Here is a 24,048-nt window from a genome sequence, read left to right as displayed (position 1 = left end):
TTCTCTAATTCTTTTCAACAAATACTTATTTATGTGATTTCTTATATACAATTAATTGGTGCCAAATATAGAGTCTTTTGTTATATTTTTCTCCATTCAACTACCTTAGAGACAAGTATTACTAGACTAAAATACTAACTTTAAGAGCAAACAAGTTGGGGGTACCGGAATAGCTTAGTCATTTAAGTGGTGGACTCTGAATTTCTGCTCAGGTCATGATCTCAGGATCCTGGAATTGAGCCCCATGTAGGACTCTGTGCCCAGCAGAGAGTTTGTTTGAATATTCTCTCTCCCTCTCCTACTCCTCCCCTCACATTCTCTCTGTCTAAAGTAAATAAATATATATTTTTTTAAAGTTTTAAAGAGCAAACAAAGTATATAATGGAAGGGAAATCTGTCCTTTACAGTATGTTTTTAAATACTTAACTACTCATCTAGAAAGGAAATTTTAAGAACTTCTTGTGCTAACTACTATGGATATACAAACAAAGGCAACATGTAGTGGTAAGAACAGTGTTAAATAAAAACAAGGTATTATGAAAAACAGGTACAAAGTAAAAATTTATTATTTGAACAGGGTAAGAATCAGCATGAAGAAACATATGAAAAATTTATTAAACACTCTGAATATTACTTTGATCTTGCTTTCTCTCTCACTTTTCTCTCTCTGAAACTCCAATTTTTAGTATATTAGACATTTTCACTGTATCCCAATGTTTCCAACAATCTTTTTTCTCTCTTTTTTATGTTTTGCTTTCTACAATTCAAACTGAATATTTCTATTGACTTCTCTTTCATTTTACTAATGCCCTTTTCTGGTGGCTCCATATACTATCATATACTGAATTCTTAACTGTTGTATTTGTCAGTTTTAGGTTTTTCTTTTCTTTTCTTTCTTTTTTTTTTTAAATATGTAATCCAATTCTCTGATGAAATTTTCCATCTGGGTCCTTTCTGATACATTTATCAAAAATACATCAAACCTGGGACTTGTAAGTGCAATTATTTGGGTCAACCATCAGTGGCTCTGTTTCTTGGTTCTGATTTTTGTTCTGTAGGGTAATCTTTGATAGAATAGAATCATCTTCTTTCATGAAGGGTTGAATCCTATTCTCTGCTAAACAAATGGGATAACAATAGAACATCTTAATCTAATTAGAGGCTGAGCTGACTACAGCTGGGCTGGCGTATTTCTTAAGTTCTGCCTATTGATGTGTAGAACCCCAGAGGTCCTACCTGAGAATCTAGGGAGTTTGTGGGGACTTCTCTTCCTTGGAAGGTTCTGAATTTGAATATTTGTCTCCTCATCATTGTAAGACTATAAACTACTATCTGTTTCCACATTATTCCACTTAGTTTGGCAGAATTTCCAATTCTGTAAAAGCCTCCTGGTAAAAAACACTGAGGGCAGGGCTCACTTCCCCTTTTTCTCCCTTCTCACTGGGCGATTGACTCCCTCAAGTCCTGTCTAGCTTGAGAGTGCCAAATTACTTCCTTTGCTTCTCAAGCTCTGTGAGACTGCTAAGACTTCTGGTTTGTCAGCTACATCGCTATAAAACTACTGGATTTTCAGTATCTTTCTTGGTACATGGCCAGAGAGGAAATCTTGCAGAATTTCAGCTCACATGGCTATTCTTTTCTTTCTGCTGTCTTGACTCTTGAAACCTTTTTATATCAGCAGCTCTCTGAGAGCTTCAGAGTAGTCTTTTCTACTCTTTCTTGATAGGATTATTAGCCTGATAGAAGCTACTCATTATGTCCAGAAGCAAGAATACATGTGGATATTATATGGTTATAACACTTGGGAAGAGACTGAATAATAAAATAAGAAAAGCAGAATTTTAATTGATCATACAGGCCATATTCAAACATATGATCTTTATAATGATATTCTGTTGAAGATATTTAACCCATGGAGAGTATATGGAATTTATATTTAAAAAATTCAAAGCTACCACCATGGAAGATTGATTGGAAGAGTATGATAATAGAAGCTGTCGATGATAGACAATTCATTAGGTTAAAAAAGAAAACCATTGGTTGGAAGAATATGATAATACTCTTGGTGAAATTGTCACAATCATTTGGGAGGGGTTGTTTTGTTGTATTGAGTTTTTAATGGAAAGGAATTTAAGAGAGACCAGGAGAGTCAATTATTTGGGAATTTTTGTAGAGAGAAGAATATTTCTTTAGAAGATCTATTTCTTAGAAAACAATATAATTTTCTCAAAAGGATTATTCTAAAATGTTAATCTGTTATCCTGAAAAGATAGATAAAAATGATAAAAGAAAGCCATAAGTAATATCTGTAAGTGAATAAGTACTAGCATTTTATTAAACTATATTTTCTCTACTGAAATCCTTAAAATTGAAATGTTCACATATTTCTTTTTTTTTTAAGATTTTATTTATTTATTCATGAGAGACAGAGAGAGAGAGAGAGAAGCAGAGACACAGGCAGAGAAGCAGGCTCCATGCAGGGAGCCCAATGTGGGACTCAATTCCAGGTCTCCAGGATCAGGCCCTGGGCTGAAGGCAGGCGATAAACTGCTGAGCCACCCGGGCTTCCCTGTTCACATATTTCTTACTCAGATTTATAAAATGAAGTAATTCACCCCTCTTTTGAAAATGAATTGCATAATGTGGGAATTGCTAGACATAAACCTTTTTTTTTTTTTTTGCTATACATAAACCTTAATTTCATTATAGAAATATAACAAAAATTGAATGTTATACAGTAAAATACATATCTCCAGTAAAATGTAAGTTTTATATTCACAAATGATATAAAGTCATTGAAAATTCAAGAATCTACATATCCCTAACTTAAATCCTTAATTCTAATAATTTAAATAGAACTTTATAGACTTTACTATTTCAATTCAGAACATTTCCTTCTTTCTTCTAATAAATTAATGAATCATTTTTATTATTGTATCCCCAACTTAGAAACAAAGACTTAATTGTAATAGATTAATAAGCATATGAAATGGGATCAATATTTGGACTATTGAGAAACCACCATTATTACTTTCAAATGATCAGTAAATGCAGTTGCTAATAGTGTTAGCATATTCTATTAAAACCCCTTTCATAAAAGACAATAACTTATAAGTAGTATATCCTTTGTATATAATAGCACTAATAAAATATTTAAGTATATATAATGGTAAAAAGGCTATTTTACTCTTGGAAGGATAACTCTTAGGATCTGGATAACTTGGAAAGAAACTATCAGAATAAAAAGATTGAAGACTCTCATAGAAAGATCAGTTAACAAGTTTTTCTCCTATTTTGGGCTTGCTTAAGAAAAATTTAGCTACATAATAATCATGACTGTGCCATTTTTCTTTGTGTATTTTAGTTGTGATAACATTTGTTTTTTTTTATAAATTCAGCTGTCATCTGTTTTATGTTATTAAATTTCTTGGAAAAATGTTTCTTTCATAAAGTCAAAAAAATGGAAATACAGAAAAGGAAAAGAAAAAAATGCCAGCACATATGGTGTTTAAATTTTCAAGAAGTCCAAAATTGATTGAAAAAAATATTGTAATGAAATTTTACATTATTACATATTAGTCCTCTAAAGTCAGCTGGTTGAGAATGATTTGATAAAATCATCAATATCGAAAACAAATAAATGAACAATTGTTATCAGTTCTAGGGTTACATACTAAAACTTAAACTGTAAAATGATATTTAACCAGCATTTGCTAGTATTTGGTGGCAATAATCAGTTTAACAAGTTTTGGAGATGCAGGACATAATACAATGAAGCTAAAATTTAAAATATATACAAATAATTCATCATATTTAATATTCAGAATGTATATGGGGATGTTTCAGGCCACTACTATCACCTTTTTGACATTATCAAGTTGTTCTTTAAACATATAAAATATGAATTATTAGTTTCTTTCAATTTAATTCAGGATAGAAGTAAAATTACAACTTTATCCAAACTCTACATTTCCATTATTTTGATAACTTTATATAAATCTATTCAAGGATTGCCTTCTAAGAATTATTCCTCAACTTTAGAGACTGTAATATCAATGTATCAATGACTGTATCAATGTAGAGACTGTAATATCAAAACTAAATGCCAACTACTTGAACATTAAATATAAACCACCTTTAAAAGTTCTGATTTCATTTTTTGTAATCAATAAATGAGAAAATATGACTTATGCTTAATTCAGTCCTAAATAGATGTTTTCCAAAAATGATATTATTATGACCTTTAGATAGTAATTTCATTACTGTTATCCTAAGAATTACATAAGGATTTAAAAATTACTTTCCATTAAGTTATATTAATTATTCTGCATATCATATTAGACAGGTTACTAATTACCTGAACTCAGGCAATCACAAGCAACAAAATCTAGCAATGAGAAGTTTTAATATTGCTACATTGAAGAATGTAAATTTAATCAAAAAATATTTAAGAGACCAAATGATCATTTTCTTTTGGAGCAAGGGGAGTAGCTCTTTAAATAATAGTGTTGGTTTTTTTTAAAAGATTTTATTTATTTATTCATTAGAGACACACAGAGAGAGAGAGAGAGAGGCAGAGACATATGGAGAGAGAGAAGCAAGCTCCCTGTGAGGAGCCTGATGCAAGACTCGATTCCAGGACCCTAGGATTACAACCTGAGCCAAAGGCAGATGTTCAACCACTGAGCCATCCAGATGCCCCAGCCCAGATGCTTAACCCACTGAGCCACCCAGGCACCCCTAAACAATAGTGCTTTGTAAAACATATGATGCTAAACATATAAGTTGTTTTTATTATTATTATTTATTTATTTTATTTATTTTTTTTTTTTAGAGAGAGAGGGGAGGAGTAAATGGAGAGGGGGAGAGAGAATTTTAGCAGGCTCCACATCCAGTATGGTGCTGTATGCAGGGCTTGATCTCACAACCCTGATGATGACCTGAGGAGAAATTAAGAGTCAGACACACCCAACTGAGTCACCAGGAGCCTCTACTTTTATTATTATTATTGTGGTCACACTGTATTAATAGAAATTTTCAAATAAAAATAAATTACAAGACATCATATTTGAATGAGTCTTTGTCACTGGCAACACAATTTAGTGCCACAGTGATACAACTAGGTTTGATCCAAAATTCTCTAATTTTCTACTGGTGTAAAATTAAGAAATTTCATTAATGTCTGTAATAGTAAGTTGCTCAACTATACATATGGGTATAATATCCACCAATTGTGATTAAGTAGAACTTAGGAAACAATGAAACATTATACGTGGCATAAGACAACCAATTTCAGTCTGTCAGAAATAATAAAAGGATAAACTGAACTGAGAGGAATGCTTTATTGTTTAATTTACAAATTTCAGCGAGCACTTCTTGCCTCAAATTTACTTAAACTTTGAGTCAGTTTGTGTAAAATATGATAAAATAAAATAATATCCTTATATAAAATCATTAGGGTCAGAACCCTCTGAAATAATATGGTGAGTATGAGACCTCAGAATTAGAAGTAGGACTATTCTTTGTATCTTTAGAATTCTTTATTGAATCGTGCATATAGAAAATGGGAAACAGATTAGAGGAATCAGTATGCACTCATTTGTGTTTTGCCAATTTTCCCCAATATCTTTTTAGATACATGTGTTTTTCTATGGTATGAATATACCACAGTTAAGCAGTATACCACTGATGGAATCCTAGGTTATTTTCATTGTGGAGAATCTATATATACTTAATTATGTTAGGTGTCTCAAAGTAGAATTGTTATGATACATCCAAACATTTTATACAGGATATTTGTAAAAACTTACTAAGTTTGGCAATTATAATTCAACTTTTCCCACATCTTATCAATATTTTACATTGTCTTCCTTTTTAAAATGTAGTCATTCTGTTGAGTGAATAGTAATTTGCATTGTAGTTTTAAGTTACATTTCCCTGATAACTAATAAAATTGACTTCCAATTCAAAGGTTTATTTATCATTTATGTTTCTTGTGAAGGATTTTTAAATATATTATGAGTTTGATCTTTTGATATGTATATATCAATATGTATCAATATGTCTATATTTATAATTGACATAAAGTTTTGGATATGAATCTTTTCAGTCCTTTTGTAATGTTGTTTAAACAACAAAAATACTTAATTTTAATATAATCTAGCCTATGTTTTGTCTTCATTATTTTCTATCCTTTTGAGAAATCTTCACCTACACCAAAGTTATACAAAATTCTGTTTTCTTGTAGAATCTTTCCTTTTAATACCTTTCATATTCAGGTTGATTTATATGAAGTTATTGATTATTTGTGGTGTTCTATAGGGCATATGATTTATGTTTTACAAAAGGATATCCAAAGATCCCAGTACATACTATTTTAAAAGGCCATCCTATCCCAATTCACTGTGATGTCCCCTTAGATGTAAATAAATGACCATGTATGCATTGTTTAATACTGAATGAATATGTTCCATTTAACTGCTTTTTTCCATCATTGCACCAATAACCAATACCAAACAGTCTTATTCCCTGTATACTAATGTACAAATATTGATATCTAGTAGTATAAATTCTCAGACTTTGTTCTATTCCATAAAGATTGATGTTATGTGATAAATATATTCTGAAATCAGATTGTTAATTTCTACAGGACACTGGGTATATTGATAGAAATTGAGATGGGTCTGTAGGCAATTTTAGTCATTTGGAGTTCAATTTGGGGGGCAATTTTAATAATTTGCAATTCTCTCAATATATTGCTTTTCATCTGAACATAAATATTTATATATGGTATAAAAAGCTTTTAACAAGTATATGTTCAATTTATTTGTTGCTATTATTAATATGTATGTAACACAAACTACCCCTAAACATAATGGCTTAAAACAAGACAATATTTATTTTGTTCACAAACCTTTATGTGCCAACAAACAGGAAAGATAGCTTGGCTCCTCTAGATGTCAGCTGGGCTGGCTCGAAGTCACTTCATTCTGGCTGTTAGCTTTCCTGCCTAACCAGGAGAAAAGAGGAAAAATAACATCTTTGGGGGTCTTTACACTTTAAAAGGTAAAAAAAAAAAACCAAAAAAAAAAACAGCATATTATTTTTTTTTACTTGAAACACCAAAATACTGGAACTAAAGCCAACACATTGAAACCGACAATGGATACAGACTTAGATTTGATACAGAATCTAGTGTTGGATGACAATGTCCTTAAATTAACAATATTATCATCCAGAAAATTAAAAAGATGGAATATCTCAACAGAGACTTAGAACCAATTTTTTAAAAAGTTAAATGTAAATATTGTGATTGTAGAATATACAGAGAGCTAGAGGTGACTGAGTAGTTGAGTTGATTGAGCATCCAACTCTTATTTTTAGCTCAGGTCATGATTTCAGGGTCTTGGGATCAGCCCTACCTGGGGCTCTGCACTGAGTGCAGCGTCTGCTTGTCCCTGTCCCTCACTCTGCTTGTGATCTCTCCTTTTTTTTTTTCTCTCTCTCTCCCTTTAAAATAAGTAAATTAAACATTTAAAAAATATGTACAGGGCAGCCCCGGTGGCACAGCGGTTTAGCGCCGCCTGCAGCCCGGGGGTTTGATCCTGGAGACCCAGGATCGAGTCCCACGCCCCGCTCCGTGCATGGAGCCTGCTTCTCCCTCTGCATATCTCTCTAAATAAATAAATAAATAAATAAATAAATAAATAAATAACATGTACAGAGAGCTACTTAAAAAGGATATTCTTTACTTTTTTTGAAGATTTTATTTATTTATTCATGAAAGACACGAGAGAGAAAGGCAGAGACATAGGCAGAGGGAGAAGCAGACTCCCTGCAGGGAGCCCAATGTGGGACATGATCCCAGGACCTCGGGATCATGACCTGAGCCAAAGACAGATGCTCAACCACTGAGCAACCCAGGTGCCCCAAGCACATAATTTTCTTGAAAAGTGAAAATTATATTCTCAAGATATACCTGATTTTTATAGAAATTTGACATTTAAAATATGCTGGTATCACTTATCTCATATTTATTCTTGCAAAAATCAAATTTAAATTTCCAATACAACCCAATTCTTTAAGTTTTACTGAAGTAAAGTTATCACTGAAGAAAACTGCAATATTGTTTTGATAAGGTACAAATCAGACAACTAAATTGGGGCATAAACTTTGCTTGTGAACTATAATAATGTTTTAAACATTTGTATATCTTTCATTCTTGTTCATCCTCACTCACGACAAGTTTTATTAGAATTACTTAGCATTCTTTATTGCAATAGGGACTTTTCCATGTCATAATTATCATTAGCAGTTTAATTTTGTATGAAGAAAATGTAATACATGTTATAAAACAAATGTAAATCTTTTCCCAAAACAGAAGAATGAGAAAAACTGAAAAATGATCTTGAACCATAACTGTCATTTCTTTGCACATTTATTAACAGCATTCTTTTAGAGTAACTTTCGTATTATTACTTAAATAAAATAATGATAACCGTTATTAATCTTATATTTTATACCTGCTTACAAGTTTATAAAGATAGTTTTACATAACCATAATTTATTGAATCCCTGACATGTAGTATGCCATTTATAAAATGACAATCTTTAATGAGAAAGTTATGAGTATTCCTATTTTTGCACAGAGATGAGGCTTTGAGGATTTAGTGAGGTCACACCTGTAGTAAGGGCTAGAAGTGGGATTTAGTTTCAGTCTCTGATACCAAGGTCTTCCCTCTTAAACATCATAAAATACCACTACATACAATAGCCCTTAGACCCAAACAAAACTGGGTGATAGTTTAGGATTTTTTATGCTCATTTCCTAGGGATGAAACTGGATGGATGAATCATGGAAACAATAAGTGATAATTAAGTTACATTGTGGAGAAAATGTTTGCCCAAGTCTATTGACTGCAAATCTAATTTTCTCATTTTTCTTTGAAAACAATTATATATATATTTTTAAATTAACTTTTCTTAGCCTTATAGACATTAACTGCATTAGGTCTCAATTTCACACAGTAGTTTGTTTTAGTTCAATGCTTGTCATCGGAACAATAAACTAAAAAATTACAATTCAATATAAAAGTTGTGAAGGAGTACTTATTTAAACTGGACCACTGCAATTGAATTGCATGAAGCATAGTACTCCAAGGAAGAAAAGATATATTTTCCTTTGCTTAAAAATCTCAAGAACAAAAACAATAAAATCCAAAAATAAATGTATTTGCTATTACCAATGGCTAAAAGTAATTCTTCAAATCTTTTTGAGATGAGAATAGAAATACACAATAAACAAGTAAGGACGTTCAATTGAGAAATCAAGCGGAACTTTCTGAACCAACATAAGAGGGAATATTACTCTTTAAGTGAGGAAGTTAATTCTTTGTTATTGTAAGGAGAACATGAACAGTTACTTTTCTAGGGTAATTTAATTTTAGTCTTGTTGAGAGTCCAAAGTATTGATGAGATGATCATTCAATGTCATATTCAGATATAATTGTTTATAAGTTCTTAAAACAGAAATATGAATATTTTTAGATATTGCATTTTCAATAAAAAAAAGCTGGGATTATCTATATAGTCAAGATTGTGAGAAATAGTCGCCAACAAAACATAAAGAGAAGATCATTGAGTTGTTTCACAGAAATAAAGTCATAAGAAATTTCCTAAAAAATAACCTACACCATTAGAATAAAGTATGGTAAATTATTTTTATAGGACTCGAACTCCATACTCCAGTTCTACATTGAAATTAAGAAAGATGATACAATCCAGTACATTTTAAAGCTAAAATTTTACTTGAATTTTTGCATGTAGCAGTACTTGATTGACCAGAATTTCAAATCCAACAATTATTAGTCATACCAGCCTGGGCAATTTGTTCCTTGTTTAGAATCAACTCTTACCTTTTAAAGGAAGATATCAATTTGGCCAGTAAGAGATAAATGTCAGGTATTCTTTTAGGAGATAGTTAGCAAGAATCCTATTGACTCACATGGACCCTGGAATAGTAAGCAAAGGACTATCCTTTGTTTAGACTTGGATTGTGCACCAGGTTTCATGGCTGATTACAATTGCTTTGGGCTGCTAACAGTGAAATCTCAGTGATAAAACCAAGGAAGTCCTCAAAATACCTCCATCAGCTATAGGATAAATAGATTGGAGATATACAGGAAAATTTTTAGAGAAGTGATGACATTTTTTCTAGTTTGAATTCCATACTAAGCCTTTAAGAATCAAAAAAGACTAAGAAGGGAACCAAGCATAGAATAAATGCTGCCACAAAAATGGGAAACAGAATACTGAAAAAAAAGTAAATGATCTGTTTCTTGTCCCTGGAAAACCAGAAGAGAAAGATGAAGATTTTAAAATGTAGAAGGTAAGATTAAAGAGGCTAAGCCAGTCTGATTTCCTGACAGAGGGGATAGAAATGGAGCAGCTATTGGAAAAGAGGAAGTCAGCCAAGCTAGTTTGGTGACAAACTAATTGGATCAGGCATTTGGGAAAAAGTAAGCCAATCCTATTCCACCCAGATTAAGTGAAATGAGGTTTAAGTCCAATCATGCACCAGATCAGTTAGGGAAAGGCATTTGGAAAATGTTTTAAATGAAATGGAGTATTACTTGATAGTTTAAGCAGAAAAGTGTGTGATGTGATCTACCCTTGTGGGAGACAACTCAGGTTACTCTGCAAAGATCAAGTAGCAGGAGTAAATCAGAAAAAAACAATCAAGAAGCTTTTATTGTAATCTTGGTAGAATGGGGATATTGTTTAGTCTAGAATGGTTGTTGTGTGAAAGGTGAGAATTGAGGTAATTTATAACTTACTTTGAGATGGAGTCAAAAGAAAGAATCAGGAGTGGCACCTGAGTGGCTCCACCAGTTGAGAATCCAACTCTTGAATTTGGCTCACATCATGATTTCACAGTGGAGAGATTGAGCTGAAGCCCAACATCAGGCCCTGTGCTCAGCATGGAGTCTGTTTGTCCCTCTCCCTCCCCCTCTGCTCCTAGCCCAACTTGCTTGCTCACATAGGCTTACTCTCTCTTTCTAATAAATAAATAAATAAATAAATAAATAAATAAATAAATAAATAAATCCTTAACAAAAAAAGAATCAGAAATGAGGGATAAGGTTTTATCTTAATCAATAAGATGGATATAATTGACACTTATTAAAATGGAAAACACTGAAGGATTTGACAGATGAAGGTAAAAGTAGGAAAAAAATCAACACTTCTGTTTAGACATGGAGTAATTAAGTTGCCTGCTGGGTATCCAGCTGAAGGAGATGTCTAGCCAGGAGTTGGATAGATAATAAGAGTCGGGAATTTGGGGGAGGCTTGAGAAATTCATATAAAATATATATGAATTATTAAAGTATTATATTAATATTTTATTAGATTACATTATAGATATATAATGTTTCTATAAAATCTCCCTTGAATATAAATGCATAATTTGAAATATATGTATTTATATACATATATACATATAAGGTATATATATGATGTATGTGTGTGTGTGTGTGAATATAGACTAAATGTCATTTTTAATAGTCTAGGCACTCTAAAACCACAGGCCAAGATTTTATTTTCATTTATTTATTTTTTTTAGGCCAAGATTTTAAATTCAATCACCCTGCTCTATTCTCCACAACATATTAGCTGACTAATTTATAAGAGTATCCAATTGAGCAGTGGCTATGCTGTATGACATAATCTAGTCCATGCTATACTTTACGTAGAAAAGGAACTCAACTCTGATGTGCAAAGCAAAAGACAAATTAGCGCCAAATATGATACCACTATTCTCTCACCAAAATGGCTACCATAAGAAGACAAGGCAGATAATACCAATATTGACTACAGAATAGAACAAACTAAATCCTTATTACTACTGATGTGAGTATAAACTGATAGCACACCTTTGGAAAAAGGTCTGAAAAAAGTCCGGTGAAGCTAAGTAGACACATATCCTGTGGTCCTGATATTTCTACCTACAAAAACATAAGTGGTTCTCACAAACCTCTCAGTGAGCACAAGAAGGCAGGCACAAAAGATTATGTTTTCACACGATTATACGTGTAACTGCATAAGTTTTAAAAACTAATTGATGGTATTAGAAGTTAGGGAAATAGTTACCCTAGAAGAGAGGGATAATATCTGGAAGAGAAAAGAGGGGAGTTCTGAGGTGCTGGTACTAGCATACTAAATCAAAATCTAGGTGCTGGTGTTCAGTTTGTGAAAATTAATCAATGCAACACATTTCTATACTTTTTTGCATATATAAATATTCAATATATATGATGTATATATTTAACATACTGATTTAGTTTATGACGCATATGCCAAAATGTCTAGAAGAAAATATATCAAATCTCATTATACAGAGGAAAATCTGAGTTATTGTAGCTTTTTGCTTTTGGAAATGTGGAAGGTCCTCAGGTGCCTAGTAGTTTGTCTAAACACAATAGTGTCCATTTATTCTCAGATTAAACTTGATTTGCAAGTGCATATTCAAGTGCCTGACTGGCACATTATTTAGAAACAAAGAATCAGTATTCTTTGCATGAAAGGAGTATTAAAGCATACTGCAGGACAGTGAAATATTTTAGCATTAACCAAAATCCATTCATCAGAGCTTCTTGGTTATGAATATGTTAGAATCACAGAACTGTCATCACCTCTTCACCCTCTCCATGAAATTCACACTTGTAGCTTGTTAGAAATAAGTAACGTGAAAGACACTCCGCTCAATGTGACTAAAACCTTATCACCTCAATCATGAGGGAACTCTTTCCATCTTTATTATTCAGATGGATTTTTCCCTACACCTATAATTACTTTTTTTCATTTTGAATAAATATTGCTTTACCCGGCATTTAGTTCTCCCTTGCAAAGCACAAATAAACACAGCATAAATCTAGTTCACATGCCAATACACAAATAATTTTCAAATTATGCTCCAGGTAAAGATTCACTTAACACAAGGAAAATATTAAGAGATTAAAAGACATACCGGAATATTAAAATATTAACATTTATACATCTAACTTAGGTATTTATTTTATCCACAGTATGTAAAGAATTAGAGCTTTCAACCATGTTTTGTAAAGGAAAATATATTTTTGAGATTTCGAAGTATTTTTTTCTTAAATATGTAAAACAAATCCTTTCTCCAAAAACCAGGCAATAGAAAAAGAGAAAAAGTTCTTATCACCAAAAAAATAAATAAATAACACTTGTGCTAAGTTATTCATGGAGAATCAAATTCAATAAAACATGTTATAAATCACCTTGCAATTCCCCAATCCAATTATATAGTAAGTCAAATCAGGAACTTTATAAAAAGTAAAGTCTCAAACTCAGGTTTTACTATAATAATGACAGCATTAGACAAAGAAGGTTTTCTTTACCCAGACTTATTTGTATTTCTCAATATTCTAAGAAAGGTCTAAAAGATGGAAATTTACAAATAAAGAACATCTCAGCCAGTATGTCCTTACACATGCAGCACAAAGTAGTAGCTAAAAGCTACAATGTTTTTGAAACAGAGAACAATATAATCCAATGAGCCAATTGTATGATGTAGTATATAATTCTGCCATAATGAGAAGGTACTTCAATTTCTAGGCCTCATTTTACTCATCTGTAAACATGGGAGACATGTTGATAACTCTAACCTATGTTTATTGACAGCATAAAGTTATATATAAGATAAAATAGTTAAAGCACACTCCTGACAAAAAACATCTCATATATGTTAATATTAATATAGCATGATATCAATATTATTACATTGATTCAACATTTTTTAATTTAACACATTTACTTCTAATATATACCAAAATTTCTGTACTTCCCACTACACATTGTCAATAATCTAATGACAATCTATTCTGAGAAATAAGTGATATGAATGCATCTATCTAACTATCATCTATCTATCTAAAACTAGCCTATAAAAAATTATTGTAATAGTGCTTCATAATCATACTACTAGAACACAGGAATTTGATGTTATTATGAATAACATTATGGATACCATTATGAATCTCTATATATGTTATATATCTTCCAGGTAGATGAGATTTACTATGTGGCCTGCTCTTCTCTTGACAGTGTATAAAAGGCATTTGAAAATTTTAATTCAAGAATTTATAACTGGTCATATTATCCCTTGATACAGAATTTTATATGAAAGTCATATTATAATATGGCATGAAGCTGGAGATGAAACACAAATTGTAAAATACTTCTACTGTCCAGTTATATAATGGTCCCCTGCATACGTTTAAGGTATTATATTAGCTAATGGAAGTTTCCTTAGCTTTTCCCAGCAAAAGACCACAAAGAAAGTGTTCTGTGGTTTTGCCTACTTGATTCTGTTGCACATACAGGACACTTGATATTGTTGCTAATCTTTAAACTCAGGATTAACCTTAAAGATGCAAATAGAACATGAATATGTGTGATAATTAAACTCAATACTTATATATCTCTGAAAGCTCCTGGGTACAGTGACCTGAGCAAGCTGGCAAGAAGAAATAGGATCAAATAATAATTCCAAATAAAGTGTGTTAGTTTACATTATGGATTAAATGTTTGTGTTCCCCAAAATTCATATGCTGAAACCCACCTCCCTAATGGTAGTATTAGAAGGTGAGGCTTTGGGGAAGTAATTAGGATTAGTTGAGGGTGGAGCCCTCATGATAAGATTAGTGGTTGTGAGGTGCCTAGGTGGCTCAGTCAGTTAAGCATTCAGACTCTTGATTTCATCTCAGGTCATGATCTCAGGATAGTGAGACTGAGCCCCAGGCTGGGCTCTGTGATGAGCTTGGACCCTGCTTGAGATTTTCTCTCTCTTTCTTTCAAAAAAAAAAAAAAAGAAAAAGAAAGAAAGAAAGAAGAAAGAAAGAAGAAGAAGAAGAAAAAAGAAAGAAAGAAGAAAGAAAGAAAGAAAGAAAGAAAGAAAGAAAGAAAGAAAGAAAGAAAAAAGTGGTCTTATAAAAAGAAACAAAACAGTTCGATTTTTCTGTCTGCTCTCTGCTGTGTAAGGATATAATGAGAAAAAGGTCATCTAAGAGGAAGTCCTCCCCAGACACTTGATCTTGAATATCCAGCCTTCAGATTGTGAGAAATAAATGTTTAATTTATCCAGTCTATAGTAATCTGTTATAGCAGCCTAAACTGACAAAGACACTAACTCATCAGAAGCAAATGCTATCAACTTTTCTACCTCAAACTGAACATAGCCTGTACTTGTTCTCAACATAAAAACATATACCCCATTCAGGATTTGCCAAACTTATTACAACTGATATCACTTCCTATTTAAAAAAAAAAACTTTCCCAATGCTCTTATCCATATAACACCTTGGACAAACAGGCACCATTAAAATAGTTTGATTGACAATAGCCACCAGCCATCTAAGCATCCAGAAACCATATATAGTTATAGACAATGGTCACTTGCATTCTAGTAGTGACAGGTAAAATAATAAATTCTGGGTTGTTAGGGAAACTGTACAAAGGATTGAAAACACATTGCTCTCTATCCAGAGAAAGAGAATTATCTCCATAGCAGTGTTCTTGTCAGCAATGAATCAAATAAATGATTCACCTACTGAAGTCAGAAGAAAAAAAAAAATATTCTTAAAAACATAAACATGAACCTATTTAGTTAGATAATTAATAAAAATTTTGTCCTTTCTCCCTTAATTCTACTTTCAACAATGAGAATATCATCCAATGTATAACTCTTTTGACTTGATGTGTTTATAAAATGCAGATGAATCCATGAAGGTAGAATATAACCTTGCAAAACATGCTTTAATTTATAAATTGACTCAGAATGTTAAACAAAAACTTGACTGAAGATGATGTTAGGAATAGATACTTTCTTGGGCACACATGTACTGTCTCTCTGTCGTCTCTCTACCCCATTCTATTTCAGACTTTGTGAGACTTTAAGCTTTTTATTTCTTGAATTACATGAGGAGTTTTTCATTTAGTCTCTTAGTTTGAGGTCTTAGAAACAAAAGCTGTGTTCAATGATTCTCCTAAAAAATGTGCTAGAATGGTAACAAACAAGAATAATATAAACATTCAATTATAAATACACTAAGTATAAGTGATTGCTTATAATCAAACTTACAATTTGATACACTAAGATTTATTAAGGAGCTATGAGGACATAACCCTCTATTGATAAAATATGTCAAAATACACATGTTGCTTAATAAAAATAAATAAATAAATAAATAAATAAATAAATAAATAAATAAATAAATGCCTTTGTACTGAGGCACCTGGGTTACTCAGTTGGCTAAGTGTCTCACTTGTGGTTTAGGCTCAGGTTATGATAAAGAAAATGTTATTACTAAAAAATAAAAATAAAAAAAATAAAAAAATGTTATTATCCATAAAAAAGAATGAAATCTTGCCTTTGCCTTCTGCCCCTTCCACCACCGCTCATGAGCCTTCTCTTCTCTCTCTCTAACTAAATGAATGAATAAAATCTTTTTTTTAAAAAACCTCTGTATTACATAAATTATTCCATCTTGACAACTATATTTTCTGAATATTGTTTGAAAATCAGAGAAAACCAGGGTTAGCTATTTTCTGGGGAAGAACCAAATAAATTAAAAGCTTTGTCCCTTGATTGAGATAATTATCAGATATTGGTCTTCAATTAATAACACATCACCTAAAAGTCACTAGATTTCCATAAAGTTAATGTACAAATATTTAAAATTTCTTAAAATTTTAAGAATCAGGGGCACCTGAGTGGCTCGATCAGTTAAGCATCAGACACTTGACCTCAGCTCAGGTCTTGATCTCATGGTTGTGAGTTCAAACCTGATGTTGGGCTCCACACTGTGCATGGAGCCTACTTAAAAAAAAAAAAGTTAAGAGTTATTCCCTAGCATTATTTTAATACTTAAATAAAGCATATCCAGACAACAACTTTTTTATTTCTAATTTTATCAGGTCTAATCTCATCTCAATATCTGAAAATTTATCTAATTATTTGATAAACTTTTCTTTTTAAGCACTATAATGTTTGAGGAAATGAAGCATTTTATTTTTTTTAAGTTTTTACTTAAATTCCAGTTAGTTACCGGATAGTGTAACATTATTTTCAGGTATTCAATGTAGCCATTCCATACTTCCATAAAACACCTGGTGCTCATCACAAGTGCACTCCTTAATCCCCATCACATTTTACCTCCCGTCTGATAACCATAAATTTGTTCTCTATAGTTTCCTCTTTCTGTGCATTTTCCGGTATCTTTCCAGTATCCACATTGTCCTTCTTTGTATAGAGTATTTGTTATTTCTTTTAAACCTTTTGACCACATTAAGCAGGATTTATCTTTCCCATTTTGTAGAAATGAAAATTGAGGTCAAACTGGCTAAGTACTGATCCAAGGCAGTTTTTTTTTATTTAAAAAGTACTCAATATATTTTATTATTTTAATTTTTTGTCTTTCATGCTATACTAAAATTCTCTAGGCAGGGCAATGCCTATTTTGTTTACTGTTATAATCCTGAAAGATTTATCCATTACCAAAGCAAAGTAGATGTTCAATATTATCTTAGTTAAGCTGAATTAAATTGATATCACAAAATATCTATTAGTATATAACTTCTCAAGATTATGCAAAGATGAATGGGTTCATTTCAACAGTACTTACTGAGGGTATGTCTATGAACTAGACCCCTTGATACAATGCAATCTCCACATGGAATAAGAATCTCATCTTCAAGATGTTGATAATCTTGTTGGAAAGACTTGTAACAATCAACTCCAGAAAAAGGTAGAATTTTAAAAGTGTTAGGTGATGGCACAAAGAGTATTCTTTTAAAGGGCATAATAAAGAGAGGTTAATTATTTTATAGCAAGGTAAATTTACAAAGAAATCATTGTTTGGTATATTTTTCCTTTTTCATTCTTACTATTTTCCATTTAACATTTACCTTCAATAGATTACAGAAAGTATAACAGATATAATAATAAAAATTACATCACCAACAGCTACAATTATATCAGCAATAATAGCTGTTCTGAGTATAGAAATGATTATTTGAAGAGGAAAAGAGATGAACTTCCTCAGCTGAGGGAGGGTTAAATATGTAAAGGACCATCTTGCATGCAATAACAATTAGTAATAAGAAGATCAAAGAAGTGTCTCATCAACAGTTGTTAAAGATAGGAAGAAATGACTCAGAGAATGCCAAATAATGGTCAAAAACTGGTCATTTTAATTTTTCACTTCCTTGAAAATCTGTAAATACATTATGGAGTAATGAGATATTGAGATAACAGAAAGTTGTAAAAAGAACATTCAAAAATTTATAATATGGCTAATTTGTGAAGGTTAACCTTCATTTGTGAAGAATAGTTTAATAGAAAGCTAAAGAACATATCAATCTAAATTGCTTCCCATGACTTTATACCATAACAAGCAGAAACTCATGTCCAATCTTCCTAAAGACATCATGTAATCCTTTTAAAACATTCTTAGAATGAGCAAATTGTCCTATCCTCTAAATTATCTTCCAGACCTAGTCATTCATGAGTTTAACTAATTCTGCCTTTTGTAAGTAAGGATCAACAAATTTAAGATAATTTATTAGCATGATTTTCTGTATACACCTATTGTAAAAACTAGTAATAATTATTAAGTAGTATGATGCATTATATCTCTCAAGGATTATCTTTTATAAAGTGTTGCTTATTATATTTTCCCTCACTATAACCCTGAGCATTAAAGCAAAACAGGTCATGAGGCTCATTTTATAGATTAAGAATTTAGGTGCATTCATTAAATGGATTGATCAACATCATAAAGTTATGTAGCCAAAGTCGGCTATACAAGAATCTTAGTCTTCAGCCTTCAGGGTCAGCTCAGAAAAACAAAACAATAAAAATTGATTTAAATTATTGTTCTGATTTCTAATTATTCTTTGATCTTTGATGACATTATTCTCTACTTATCACATAGTGCTATAGAATGAATAGCAAAGAAAGCTACATTTAGATAATTATCTTCTTTCCCAAAAGGAATACTCCTAAGCCTTTTTTATTTTTAAAAAAGTGCACCTTTCCCACTTTCTTTGCAAGTGTCAGTGTAAGTGTTAAAACAGTCACATTTAAGGCTCCTAAAATAACCAATCTATGAAATAATACAAAGCCTGTTAATTGGTACCAAGACTAAAAAATAAAATTAGTTCAAAGGATAAAAATTCATTTGTTGAAATTGGTGATGTATGGATGTAATTTTGCAGAATATTTAAAGGAAGCCAAATTTTCCTTTCTTATTGACAAATCTAAATGTTACATACTGGAAATATAAAAACAAGACATCTTTTTTTTCCAATTGAAGTAAAGGAATTGTTGGGTTTCTAACCTGCTATATTATTAAGTATTAAGAAATATAATTGGATATATTTTAAAATATGTTTTCTTGGTGTAGTAAGAGTTCCTACTTAGGCATTATAATTATCATACATTTTTATAGTTGAGGTATATTAGCTATTAATCAAAGCACTTAGTTTAGCCAAATATGGTATTATTTCCTCATATTAAAATATATTAATAACTTTATTATTATAAATCAAAAGGATAATTTAAATATAACTTCACAGAAAATACAGTTTAAAACTTAAACTCTCCACCTCTATAATATGAGGGTTTCACTAAGTAGATGAAAGCAATTGGACAACTTGCATAATTGACATTTCCGAATGAGCAGAAAGGAACATGTCCAGATTATTAAGTGGATGTCAGAATGTACAGTGGAATATATCTCTTGATGCCCCCAATGACCTTCTGTTCATTCAAAGAGCATAGACTACTGCAGGAGGTTTTAATCTAGTTTATTTGTGAGCTCAGGCAGGGTGATTATGTTCAAAATTGAACTTTCACATTGGCCATAAAATTTACTTTAGTCAGGAAAAGCTAAAGAACAAAAGGCAGCATTCTCCATGATAACTCACACTTGTAACCCAGTGGTTTTAGGAAACATAACTCACCAAATAGTTCACAAGGCAGAGTTTCTTTTACCCATCAAAAGCTACAATGGATCTATTGTCTTCATACTTGACCTTATAATTGGTTGACAGAAGCTCTTGAGTTTGACTAGAACACACCAATGAAAAGTTGAACTTGAAAAACAGTAACAGTACAAAACAGAAGAACCTAATTGCAAGCCACTCCTCTAGCTAAACTGTAAATGAGGTTGATATGAAGCATTAACACTATGTTTTTTAAATTACTATCTAAATGTTTTTATCAGAGATTAAGTGGCAATAGAGCATATTAAACCATAGGAAACATCTGGAAGACTCTCTTTAGCAGTTTAATCACTGCATTTCCCAAAGTCTGCTCATACAGTTGTTTCAAACATATTTCAGAATAAGCACAACATGGACTTTATGCATGAAGATGAATATCTGCACTATCTGAAGCAAGCTTATTGCCCTGTTTCCCGCTAGCAAATGTGAAAAACTCTTATTTCTAAAAGTAAGAATACTTAGGAAAAACATAGTATCTAACACAAAAGACAAATTAGGGACATCTCGGTAGCTCAGCAGTTGAGTGTCTGCCTTTGGCTCAGGGCATGATGGGATCAAGTCCCACATCAGGCTCCTTGCAGGGAGCCTGCTTCTTCCTCTGTCTGTGTCTCTGCCTCTCTATCTCTCTGTGTCTTTCATGAATAAATAAATAAAATCTTTAAGAAAATAAAAAAATAAAAGTCAAATTAGTATCCATCCTTTATACTATCAGATTACTTCCTTTTAAGCATTGCTATAATAATAATAATTTATTGTTGTGCTTATAAAATTCAATCTCCTCTGTATTCCCCACTTTTCTTTCATTTAAAAATGTCCTTACTCAATAAGACCTCATCCTAACATTCACAGTTCTCTATATTCTGGATCAAACTTTTCTTTTATTGCTCTCACTTCTCTCTACACATACCAGCTACTGCTTCTAAACACACTTTGCATTCTTTGTTCACTGCCTTATTTTGTTACACTTTTGTCTTTGACAAGAATGTCCACACCAATGTTCAGCTCTTATAGATTCAATTAACCAAATCATATAGCATTTGCTTCACAATGTATTTACTCCAGATATTTCCAGCTGAATGTGATCTCTTCCTTCTCCAAATTTCCATAGTATTTAGAAATCATTAATCTAAAATTTACAAGGCAGGAAATAATATGGGATGTTTTGCTTTATATTTTCTGTTTGATTTGTTTGGATTCATATACGTTTGGGCATTGCCCATAGAATATCCTAATATTATGCATATTACTTCCAGAACTTTAAGCCATTGTATTTTTTTAATTACTTTAAATATTGCTGAAATCATACCACCATGCCATTCACTTATTAAATAAATATTAATAGTAGCTTAAACAGACAATACAATACTTACTAGGTACTAGGTGATTGTTTAATCCTCATAACACTATGAGGTACAGATGTATATTTGCATAAAGAAAGAGAAAAATAAAACTTGGAGAAATAAGAAACTCAATCAAGGTCACAAAAGTAACAAGAGCTAGAGAGACTTTATGGTCCTTACTCATTTCTGTACTGTTAACCACTTTACCTAAATTTCCAAACCTTGACAGTACAATGGTGATATTATCCTAGAATCTGACCTAGTGAAAAAAATATGTAAATAACCAGAAATTATTCCATAGTCTGATAAATTCTACAATTAGATTTATATTTGGTAATAATGGAGTACAATTCAGGTACAACTAATCTAGTCAAAGAAAGTAATAAACATTTTACCTATTTTAAAAGTGGAGGCATGTAGGTGAAGAAGTGAACTGGTATTTTTTACAGTAGGAAATTTGTAATCCCAAAAATATTAAACATTATTATACATTGTAATCTCCTTAAGAATAATGGACATGTTTATATTTTAGATTATAAGGCTTAGAAAAGACTTAATAGAATACTAAAATATTTTGTTGCTTTTGTTGAGAGAAGTAGTGAATAAATGAATGAAATGATGAATTAATAAATAAATCATTGACCCACAGAGAGATAGAGAAAGAGATGGCTTAAAGATCAGGTCTTTACAAAGGATCCCCAGTTCTATCAAAGATGAATGTAGCTGGAGTCACTGTTTTTCCAGGTATGTCTCACACATTTAATTTGATCATCTCCATGTTGAAGAAATAAAAATCTCCTTGTATTTTGCAATGAAGTCATTTTTATGTCACTTTTTGAGATTCAATTAATTAATATGGATGGAAGAAGAAAGAAAGAAAGAAAGAAAGAAAGAAAGAATGAAAAGAAAGAAAGAAAGAAAGAAAGAAAGAAAGAAAGAAAGAAAGAAAGAATTCTTAAATTCAAGGAATACTGCCTTCTTTTGCCTTAATTTGTAATCACATAAAATGGAGGCATATCCTTGCCATCTGTACTTTCAGTCAGGTGCCAAACACAGGGTTATGATTCTGTTCTACTTGAAATATTTTCCATTATTCAATGTATTTAATAAACTGTCACTTGAAAAGGGGTCTGATAGGCTTTTTCACAATGAATCAAAGAACTTCTCTGCCTTCCTCCTTTATTATGCATGCTACATTTGAAGCTAATGAAGCATAACCTCTGAGCTGATACTTTTGTAGATGAAAGAGACATCATGTCACACTTCTATTTATTTCATCAGCTACTCATAGCCAACACAAAACACACTGATTGCCTTGCACTTCATTTTTGACAGATGATGGGCATTCTTGTTACTATCTTCTCTAATCATTTCCTACCATATGCATATTTTAGTTATCAACTGTGAATGAAACAAAGAAAAATAATCTGTGATATCAATGGCATACTTAATTTAAGAAAGGTAGTGGGGATAATCTTGATTATTCTATTTTACAAAATTTTATATACTCTCCCCCTCCCCCTAGAGCAAATATTGACTTGAAATCGTTATTTTTTACAAGTGTAATATCACATAATACTGTTTTTATGAGGCTTTTATTTTTTAAAACAAATCTAGAAAATCAGCTCAGTTAAAACTATATAATCTTCTCCGCAAGTCAGACTGCTTCATTATTAAAGGGCATCAGAAGGAATAATTCTCAACTAAAAAAAATACTTTCATTACAGTAACACTGTTCAATGTCACTAATCAACTAATAGTCAATTCAATGTGTAATAAAATTCAGGCACAAGTTATATTCCATCAAAACATGGTGTAAGAAATAGTCTTTATTAATTATAAAAGCATGTGATTGTATGTGATACACAACAGATTTTTATATATAATGTTCAGCAGATTTTTATGTTTTTATTATTTTTTAAAGATTTTATTTATTTATTCATAAGAGACACACAGAGAGAGGCAGAGACACAGGCACAGGGAGAAACAGGCTCTATGCAGGGAGCTGGACGTGGGACTCGATCCCAGGTCTCCAGGATCAGGCCCTGGACTGAAGGCAGTGCTAAACCGCTGAGCCACCAGGGCTGCCCACAGCAGCTTTTTAAACTTTAAAAAAATGCTAATGTGCAATATACCTTTTTAAAAATTGGCTCCACAAATATAATTTGAAGACTGTAAAGTTATTTTGAAAATAATAAAGGTTTATCATTATGAATGGATATACAGCCTTCACTTGTAAGAATAAAAAATAAGTTTTGGGGACACCTGGGTGGCGCCAGGTTAAGTGTCTGCCTTCAGCTCAGGTCATGATCCCAGGTTCTGGGATTGAGCCCTGAACCCAGCCCCCTTCAAGCTGTCTGCTGAGTGAGAAGCCTGCTTCTCCCTCTCCCTCTGCCTGATGCTCCCACTGCTTGTGTTCTCTCTCTGTGAAATAAATAAATAAAATCTTTTAAAAACTAAGTTTTGCCTACATGCACATATTCACACAGTTTGCTGGACAACTATAGAATCTTCATTTTATTATATAACTTGCATCTTTATGTTTAATTGCTACCTTATTTACTCAATAAATCTTATTTGTTCCAAACATAGTGATACATTTGATAGTGAGGAAAAG

This window comes from Vulpes lagopus, chromosome 7 (assembly GCF_018345385.1).
Source record: "Vulpes lagopus strain Blue_001 chromosome 7, ASM1834538v1, whole genome shotgun sequence".
NCBI classification, from domain to species: Eukaryota; Metazoa; Chordata; class Mammalia; order Carnivora; family Canidae; genus Vulpes; species Vulpes lagopus.
The sequence above is the reverse complement of the archived record's forward strand: the minus strand, read 5'-3'. Positions refer to the sequence as shown.